General features: G+C 36.7%; 1 protein-coding gene across 1 annotated transcript in view; it reads left to right on the top strand.

Annotated features, from left to right (window-relative positions):
• Positions 1-712: 712 nt before the first annotated feature.
• LOC125504928 overlaps positions 713-10061 on the top strand; it is a 19915-nt gene continuing 10566 nt past the window's right edge. The window contains exons 1-2 of the mRNA XM_048667661.1: positions 713-964; positions 1134-1257. The gene's annotated coding sequence lies outside the window, so the exon portion shown is untranslated. The remainder of the gene's footprint in view (positions 965-1133; positions 1258-10061) is intronic.

Raw genomic sequence — 10061 nt, 5'->3', positions numbered from 1 at the left:
TAATTCGGTTGAGCTTAACCATTTATGCTTAGATCAGCGACTCAAAATTACGAGTCGAATTCTCTGAATATAAACATAGATTATGGCTTTTCTCCTTTCTGCTGACAAAGAGGAATGATAACATTTATGTGGTATTTCCAATAGATTCTGCTCAAATTTAGACAAAAATAAAACTTAGCAGACATTCAAAAGCATTTATTTAGGACGTTCAAAAATATTTAAAACTCGGTAAAGTGTTTGAAAAAAATAATTTCATAATGCATTTTCAAAATGAATTCGTCTGTAAATGTAAATTCTAAATGTAAAATGTCCACCACAGTTGTGGACGAAACGTCAGGAAGAAATTCCGATAGACTACGGCTTCAAAGCCCGGAAAACATTCCTAAATGTAATGTAAATTCTAATTAATTCTCTCCTCAGGTAAAAATGTGAGAAAATTGAAGAAAAACCTAGGTAAAGCAAAGCTACAGCGCTTGAGCCACGGAACAGTAGAAACTTGAAAATCATCAGTTTCTAAAGTTCCTTTTTTCTAGAAAAACTGTTTCGTATCCAAAAAGGTCCATCAATTTCTCCTTAAACGTCGTCGCAATAATGCAGTTGAAATTTTCGCTGTTGAATGTGCAAAGACGTTCCTAATCCATCCCGGAAGTTATCGCCGCTCCTGGGAAAAGAGCTCAGCTTCGGTGCTAAATGTTTCATTTGATGCTATAAAAGTTTGATATGAGCGATCCAACCTTGTGGATTCCTGGATATTATTCCCGTATATCCTGACCCGTGGTGCACTCTGTTTGCAGACGCGCCCGTGTGCATCCAGGAACGTGAGGAAGTGTATGGAGCACTCAAGCAGGAGACCGTGACGTTACGATGTCGAGTGGATGCGAATCCGCCAGTAGCGGCATTTCATTGGACATTTAATAACAGCGGGGATCAGACGGACGTGTCCAGCGAAAAGTACACGAACGAGGTAAACATGCTATGATATTTTGGTTTCCAGCTACGATTTAAACTTGCAATATGCTTCAATTGCACATAAATATCGTGTGCGTCCCGTACATGAATCGCAAGGAGAAACACTTGAACAGTTTCCTCAATTTTGTATTTTATTCGATGTTTCTAAAGTTGTTTGTGTTTAGGTGACATCGTCTCGATTGAACTACACACCCAACAACGACCTGGACTATGGTACTCTCCTTTGCTATGGGGAAAATGAAATTGGAAAGCAGAAGGAACCATGTGTATTTCAAGTAGTTATTGCCGGTAAGTTGCTTAAGTATACCAGCAAAAATGCGTCAAAAAAATCCAAAAATTCCTCAATGCCACCCATAACATCACCCGAAAGTGAAAATCGGCTGATTCAAGTGAGGAAAAACTCACTTGATTGGGAAATTTCTGGGAGTTTCCAGGACGTTTTCAGTTACTAAGGAGAAACGATTGGTGGCTGATATATTTAGACGAGTTAAGAAAAAATTGTTACGGAAAAAAAATCTCTCAAGCCTGTCCAGAATATCACTCGAAAGAGAAAATGAGGAAAACCTCACTTTAATAAAAAATTTCTGAAAGTTTTCAGGATTTTTCCATATACTAAATCGTAGGGATGGGTCGTTGGACAACAAGAATTTTTCAAAAATTCGGCAAGAAAACCAAAAATTTATCAATCTGGCCCATAATAAAACTCGAAAGGGAAAGTCGGCGGCTTTCCGTGTGAGGAAAAATCCACTTTACTAGGATATTTCTGAGAGTTTCCAATATGTTTTCAGTTACTAAGACCGAGGCAATTGGCCGTTGAAAAAAAAATTTTTTCAACCATTTGACCAGAAAATTCCAAAAATTCAACAATGCGCCTCATAATATTGCTCGAATGGTAAAATCCGTGCTTTAAGTAAGGCAAAACTCACTTTTACAGGCAATTTCTGGAAGTTTTCATGATTTTTCAGTCACGTAGACGAGTCGATGGCCTATAGGGTACACGAGTTTTTCAAAAATTCGTCAAGAAAAAACCAAAAATCCCTAAACTCAGCCCATAAAATCACTCGAAAGCGCAAAGCGCTTTGAGTGAGGAAAACTCATTTTAATAGGAAATTTCGGGGAGTTTCCAGAATTTTTCAGTTACTAAGCAGAGGCGATTGGACGGTGGAAAACACTGATTTTTCAAAAAATTGACTTGAAAAAGCCGAAATCCCACAATCCGGCTCACAATATCACTCGAATGAGAAAATGGGCTGCTTTAAGTGAGAAAAAAATAACTTTTTGAGGAAATTTCTGGGAGTTTCCAGGGTGTTTTCAGTTACCAAGGGGAAGCGGTAGACTGTTAGTATATTTAGAGGATTTTAAAAAATAATTGTCAAGGAAGAACTAAAAATCGCTCAAGCCTGTCCAGAATATCACTCTTAAATGCGGAAAACCTCACTTTTTCCGGATTTTTTCATGTACTTAATCTAAGCGGTCGATGGACAACACCGATTTTTCAAAAATTTGCCAAGGAAAAACCAAACATTCCTAAATGCGGCCCATAGCATTACTCGAATGAGAAAATCGGCTGCTTTAATTGAGAAAAAACTCACTTGATCAGGAAATTTCTGCGAGCTTCCAGGATGTTTTAAGATCTTAAACTATTGGCCGTTGGCATATACAGAGGGATTAAAAAATAGATTCTAAAGCAAAAACCAAAACTTTCTCAAGCCTGCCCAAAATAACACTCGAAAGGCAAAATCTCACTTTCATAGGAAATTTTTGGGAGTGTTCAGGATTTTTTCAGGTCTAAATCGAAGCGATTGGTCGTTGGACAACACGGATTTTTCAAAAAATTGGCAAAAAAAAATTTCGGAGTCCGGCCCATAGCATCGCTCGAAAGAGACAATAGGCTACTTAAACTGAGAAAAAACCCACGAATAAGGGCAAATTTATTTTAAACTCCAAAATGCTTTTTGTTCTACCAATCGGCCTTTATGTTTTCAGCGGTTTTGTGAAAAACGATCAAACGCGAAAAACTCGGCAGTTTAATTACCGTTTGTTTACTCGCCTGGCTCTATAAGAACTGAAAGTGTTTAGCCTCGAATATGAACCTTGGTGTCTGGCCAAACATCTTCAAATTGTCGCCAGAACAGAATAAGTCGATATTCCCGTCTAGGAGCTTTTTACTAATGTCTTCGATCCATTCAAACAGGCTGGTGAAAAAATCAGTTACGACCATCAACTTAGTTTTTTCATACGGAAGTGCCTGCTTTTCTTTCTCTTCCTGCACGTTTTCAACCATTTCCCGAATTGTTGCACGCACTTTTTTCGGAACTTCTATTTCAACTCTTGCAGATTGTTTGGTCTCCCAACAAAACTTTCGACTTAAGGTTATTCAAACCCTTCTTACACGGGGCCCATCTATGAGAGTTAATTTTGGCGATCTAGGAGGCGATTCAGTAGGTTCTAGCCTTCCTATCCACCGGTTTGGAAAGGATTCATCCAAAAATGTCCGCACACAAATCACGCAAATAAAGACACCAATGCTAGAACTAATTCAAGTTAGGAAAATTCTGGATATGCTTCTACAGTTAGAGCCTGTTTAAAGAAAAAATGGTCCTATTACTCTTCCGCGGGATATTCCACACCAACCTCCATTCAAAGCGGATTTTCTGTTCTGTTGCCCGATATCGACAATTTTGTCGGTTCACATAACCATTCAAACTGAACGTGGCTTTAGCGAAGAAATCACGTTTTTTACTAAATTGTTATGTGGATTGCACATATTTTGCATCCTTTCGCAAAACTCATTTCGTCTATTGAAATCATCTTCAAATAACCATCCTTTGGCACATAAGAGGACGACCACGGTGGATTTGATTAAATAATTAAACTGCTTCTATTTAGGTGCATGTTCTATCACGAAACACAACACTGCAGACAATTTCAGTTTCTTCTCGTTCTGTTAACTTCACCATTTCAAAACCCGATAAATTAAAAATTTTCAATAAGCTGATGTACGCAACCGAACGTATGGTAAACTATGGTTCACTTATTCCCTTGGATGAGATTCATTTTTAAACTTCCTTGCTATTTTGGTTAATATTGTTTACATGTCATACTAGTAATTCAAATTTGAAGAGGAAAATAGGTGCTTCTGTTTAAAAAAAAGATGTTAATGGTAGTATTTGATTTTCTTATTACCCTGTGTAAATAAATTTACTTTGTGCTGGAAGATTAAAGTTACAGCCATCTGGAAACAGTCATTGGGTGGACATGATGAATATTTGAGAACATCATCCTGCACTTTAACCGACGTACATCAAGGTGGATGGTTAATAATAATCTATCTGGCTGCTACATTAACATAAGACTGGGACTTAGTGTAGAAACATGGACAGCCAACAGGATAGTGCAATTTAGTTTTAGCACCGTTCCCATGGGATGTGACCTCAAGCGAAACGGTAGCACACTGTTGGAAACTGGATATCCATTTTAAAGAAACCGATTTAGAATACACCGCTAATATTTCAACTTAATGAAGAATAATTGATGTTATCATCCCGCTTGACGCGGGCCATATGATTACACCAAGCGCGATGAGCTGAGCCAGTTGAGGAGACCAATTTTATTTATGGGGTAAACGTTGAAGAAAAATAATCGAAAACAAGTGGAAACTGCACCCAAACTTCATCCGTGATCAATGCGTTTTAAGTCAATGGAAATTGGCACCGATTTGAATATCAAACCAAATACTCGATTATTAGCGGGGTAACTTCCGGCAGAGAACTCCACCCGAACAAATCGACTTCTGAAGTGCCAACGGAGCAGATAAACAAACCTGCAATTTGCTGGGCGCTTACACCGAATATCTATTCGCTCGGACAAGACAAACTAAGCTAACGGCTAAACTTGGCAGACAATAACGACTGGGGTGTGTCTCTTAGGTCATCATTTCGGGTCAGTTCCAGATCCTTTATCAGGCTTCCTATAATCCTGAGTAATGTGTAATACGAGCCCGAGCCCTATCGCGATGCACAACCGGGTTTTGACCCTCTTCGCGTCTTATTGCGTGAAGGAAAAGGGAATCACGACCTTTACTAATCAATCCGACAGAACTTGAAAAAATTCTGACCCAATGCAGTTGACTTAGTAATTCTTACCCACTACAGTATCTAGTTATGTTTGTGCAATGAATCCCGCCACTCCTGATCATCAGGACACTGGCTTTTTTACTTTTGTTTGTTTTTTCAAGTTGTTATTTATCTCAGCTGTATGTACATTTTTTCAATTTTTTGCTGCAATTAATTTCAACGCGAAAAAATTGCCATTGGAAAGAATAGACCAGATACTAGAGCTTTAAGATGCAAAATAGAACTGAACCTTTAATTTTCGTGTCAAGGAAGCGAGGAATTTAAGGACCTTTGTAGTGGTCACACTAGACTCTTGCAATCTCTAACTGCCGCTATCTTCTCTACTCAAACCCCCAATACTCAAGTAGCTCGACATGCCCCGAATTCCATGTTATTTTTACAGAAAGGATGGGAAGAATTCAACGAAGTCAGAAATAGATCTGCTGTTCTCTTCTGATCCAAGGTAATAAAAAAATATGGCAAATTCTGAGCGAGTTTTGGGCGGTTGCAATATTTAACTGAGAAAATGGTCATTTACTCAAATATAATTATCCAAGATAATAGAAAATGATGGCTGATTTTAAGCGGTTGTTGAACGGAATCCTTTTTTAATTCAAACTATCTTCATTTACTATAATAGCTCGAAATGTATCAATTTAAAAATTATTTTTTTTAAAGAAAGTAACAAGCGCAGAAATAAACACACTTCACACCTGATCCATGATAAACGAAAATTATCCTCCATTCGGATTATTTTCAATTTTTAGCCGAGATTTAATGCACATATGAAATGTGCCTAAGTTGCTTCTGGTTTCTATGGCCAATATTCCACTACTCATGAAGCATCCGATTGAAAAGCACGCAAAAGGAATAAAATTTGTCGGAAATTAAAAAAACATTCAGTTTTGTTTTTCTGTTATTGCTCTCACAAACATTTAAAATTGAAATGCATTTATTGTTGAACTGTTGCAAAATCATAAATTTGCCCTCCGAAAAATTGTAAAATTCTGCAGCATAAATAAATCTTTATGAATATTCATTGAAATGCTTAGCTTAATAAACTACTATTGTGTAACGGATTCTTGCTAAATAAATCTCACTCAATTGAATTTAAAGCGTATTAATTTTGGCTTGATTTTATATGGAGCGCTCATGTTACATTTAACGCAACTTTGCACGATGATAAGTTGAATAAAAATGCCAATTCGCACAATTTCATCCAAATTAGCCAAAAAAAATTAACCCGCTCCGCTCTACCCTGGAATTGTGAAATTATACCGCAATAAATTGCCCTAATCTACCGAGGGGCAATGTTGGCAGTAAACTATTTTTAGCGTTAGCGATTTCATAACTTGTATTTTCTGAAATTTATGTTTAGGACAGTTTCATGTTTTGCGCAATTATGCCAATTTGAATTTAGCGTGATACGTTTTCATTAGTCCGGGAAATGTATGGTTCGACAAACGATATCATTGCCAAAGTCACACACAACATGGTATTTGTATGTATGTAATGATCATTTGCTTTGTAAATGTAAAAATGATCACGGAGCAAATCCAGAGCTTTGACAAGTTAAACGAGAAACTTGGACGATAATAAGCTTGGTAGCCTGGATCCTGAGGTCACCATTTTAGGTCAATTACAGATCCTTTATCGGAGTTGCTAATTCCTGAGATATGTTGTGTAATGCGAACTGGGCCCCCAAACCTTCGACCCTTCCCGTGTCTTGTATGTTGAGCTGCGGAAACAGGTCGGGTATTATGTTGACCGAATTAATGTCTAGGAATACATTGCGGGTTAATAATTCCAATTATATAAGCGACCGTCGTTTAAGGCACTCACTAGCTAGGCCGACGCCATAGTTTACGCTTATCTAAAATAGGAGATCAGTTAATTGGTTATAGAAAAGCCAAAACAGTTCTAATTTCCGTTAAACTAGAACAGGAAATTTCCGGCTCTATTGAATACGGTGGAAAGAAATTGCCTTTCGAATTACCGCATCGATGTTCAATAATTTCGTAACCTTAGTGGAAAACGGGATTGAAGAAAATTTCATTTTGTAAGCTATTGACGCTAACGAGCCTGATATTTCTTGTTCCCAATCATTCGAGGAAACGCGGGACACAAAAGATGTCAAATTCTAATTGTTGCCCATTTCCCAAAAAGTATTTCTTTTCAGATCCGATAAAAGAATATCTATAGATCGATCTTTGAGCCAATGCGCCAACATTTTTAACTCGATACTTTAGCCGAGCTGGAAATTTAAATGGAATGTTTCAATTTTTGTCTGCTTCAAGTTCCGTGCTTTTGGCACTGATGGAAATAAACCAAAAAATGTTGGTCTCCTAAACAAAGTAGGTAGATTTTCCATTTGTTTAATTTAATATAATTTAAAAAATTCATAAATTATGAGATATTTTGTCAAAAAGTACTATTGATCAAGGCTTCTTTGGTGGCAAGAGCGACGGAATACATAATTTGATGTTGAGAAAAAATTTTTTGCTCCATTTTCATGAAAATTTCAACTTTAAATGCTGGATAAGTTGAGTACAGTCCGCTGAAATGGCAGATCCAGATTCAAACCGTATGCTGATTTGAAAATGCTTTCTTTTGCTCGCAGCATTAATGCGAGGGAAAACTTTATTAGATTTTGCTTGGCACTGTTTTCGCCTAAAGAATATGTCAGTGAATTTCGGCAGATTAGTTGAGGACCACCCTGCATATACAGCATAGATACAAACCAGCTAAATGAGAGCTAGAATAAATGATCTTAGCAAGGTTTTAATGAAGAATTATTTATCTCGGAGTTTTCATCGGCAAAAATAAGGAAATTGCGCTTCAATAGAATATTTAAAAATTCTCGAAACTTGTTGGCTGAGAGCGAAAAATTGACAAAAGTTCTATCAGAAAGTTAAGCCAGCCAGGCAGCATAAAAGTCAGCAAAATTAAAGACAAAAATGACAAAAAGACTCCGAAAAATCTAAGTCTGCAAGGAAATAATTAGTTAAGACTTCTCAGTGACAACGTTTGAGAAATGTTGATTCCTAAAATCAATCCAAATTTTATACGTTCCCTTCAAAAAAAGTGAGGAATAATATTTATTGGGGATAAAACATTACAATTTGAATTTGGTCCATTTTGACGAAAATCGTACCAAGCGCTTTAATGGGCCCGATGTCCGCCAAAAATAAAAGTATTATTTCGTCTGACATGGAATTTTGGAAAGATGATTCGCAGGAACATCCAAACTTGAAGGAAAACGAGGAAAAAAGCAGAGCCGACGAAAGAACCATCAGTCAAAATTTCAATTAAAAGAAACACCTGATAAGCTTCGGACACGTCAACCATCAGCAAGGCTTTACGAAGCGCAAATCTGCAAACCGACTGGCAGGAAAAGAGTACTGACGGCTGATGGAAACAGGATTATTGTTGCCGTATTTTTTCAATGCTGGTAAAAGGCCAAAAAATACTCAGCTGGTGGCGCGATTGAAATTTAAAAACGGTGAGCTTTGAAAGGAGATTTTAGAGGGATTAACTAAAAAATACGCATATTGAACATTCAAAAACATTAATCTATGTGAAAAATAAACAAAAAGTTCGCCTAGATAGTTTCGCTTTTAAACCAAACCAATATTGACCATTGTAATGAACAAGACAAACTCATTTAACATTGTATACTTAAGCCAATCTGCACACATAATATTAGAGTATGTTCTCGAAACTAAATCGTTTAATATTAGCTGGTTTGCCTCGGGAAAGCGTATTATCTTGCGAAAGCTAATGTGTGCACAATAGTCTTCCAATAAAAACTAGTCAATTAAATGATTATCAAGTTTTCCCTAAAGTGGTAATGCTGGGAGCAAAGACATGAAATGACTGAGCGGCCACTATACAAAGGTAAATCGAATCAGGCAATAAAACGACAGCATTCATTCTAGATTAGATTAAGTGCGTAAACCGCATTTAGATTCGTATCACGGGCCCTTGAAAGCCAACCCTCCGACGTAGATTAGTGTTTCGATTAATAAAAACAGCCGTTTTATCCCACGAGCCTTTAATGGTGATCGATTACTTCATTTCTGGGACGATTCTGAATTCGCTCTGTGCATATTGAACGGAACACCAAAGCTCATTGAAATTCCTCAATGAGATCAATCCCGCTTGCTTTTTGTTTCAGACTGTAATGCCGATTTATGCCGATTTTGGTTTGCTTTTAATCTAGGTTCTTTCAATTGGCCAATCGTTTTTTCAAAATAAATAAATGCTTTAAAAATTATAATATTAAAAAACTTGGCAGCCCGGTTAAGGATTGATAAATCGACTAAAGTACAAGAAAAACAAACACAAGTTCTCGAACATTAAAGAACGGCTGAATAAAAATAAAAAAAACTGCGCTAATTTGTAAATATCTGGCAAACGTTATCACATGTCGCAATGCGCCTAAATTATACATCAGTTTCATCAAAAAAAGGCAACGAATGCGTCGAGCTCATTGAAAAACACGCTTGAAGCTTCGAATTAATCCGGATTTTTCGGGCTTTTTAAGTGGTGTTTGAGCAATAACAATCTTTAACCAACGATATCTTTATTATTATAGACCCAATCGCTTTATAATACATGTTAAAACAATCCATTGAGCTCAAGTGAAGATAATTTTTTTTCAAAAAATATAAAATTTTTCAAAGCGCCTTAAATTATACTTCACTTATAATAAACTTAACTTAATAAAAAAAAAGAAGCAAAAAATGCGATGGGCTCATTGAAAATCACGTTTAAATCATCAAATCCGAAATACTCGTCATTCTTGGGGCTTTTTCATGCGATTTTGGAGCAATCCAATCTTTAACAGTCGATCCCTTCCTTATTTTAGACCCAACCACTTTATATATGCGTATAGGGGAGCTGATTCGGTCAAAAACAATATATTGCGCTCCAAAAACACGCATGTGAAATTTTGAATTTTTACCTAAAATTTCA

The sequence above is a fragment of the Dendroctonus ponderosae genome, unplaced genomic scaffold (genome assembly GCF_020466585.1).
Source record: "Dendroctonus ponderosae isolate FM_Combo_2020 unplaced genomic scaffold, Dpon_F_20191213v2 Dpon_F_20191213_6, whole genome shotgun sequence".
Taxonomy (NCBI): Eukaryota; Metazoa; Arthropoda; class Insecta; order Coleoptera; family Curculionidae; genus Dendroctonus; species Dendroctonus ponderosae.
The sequence above is the reverse complement of the archived record's forward strand: the minus strand, read 5'-3'. Positions and strand labels throughout refer to the sequence as shown.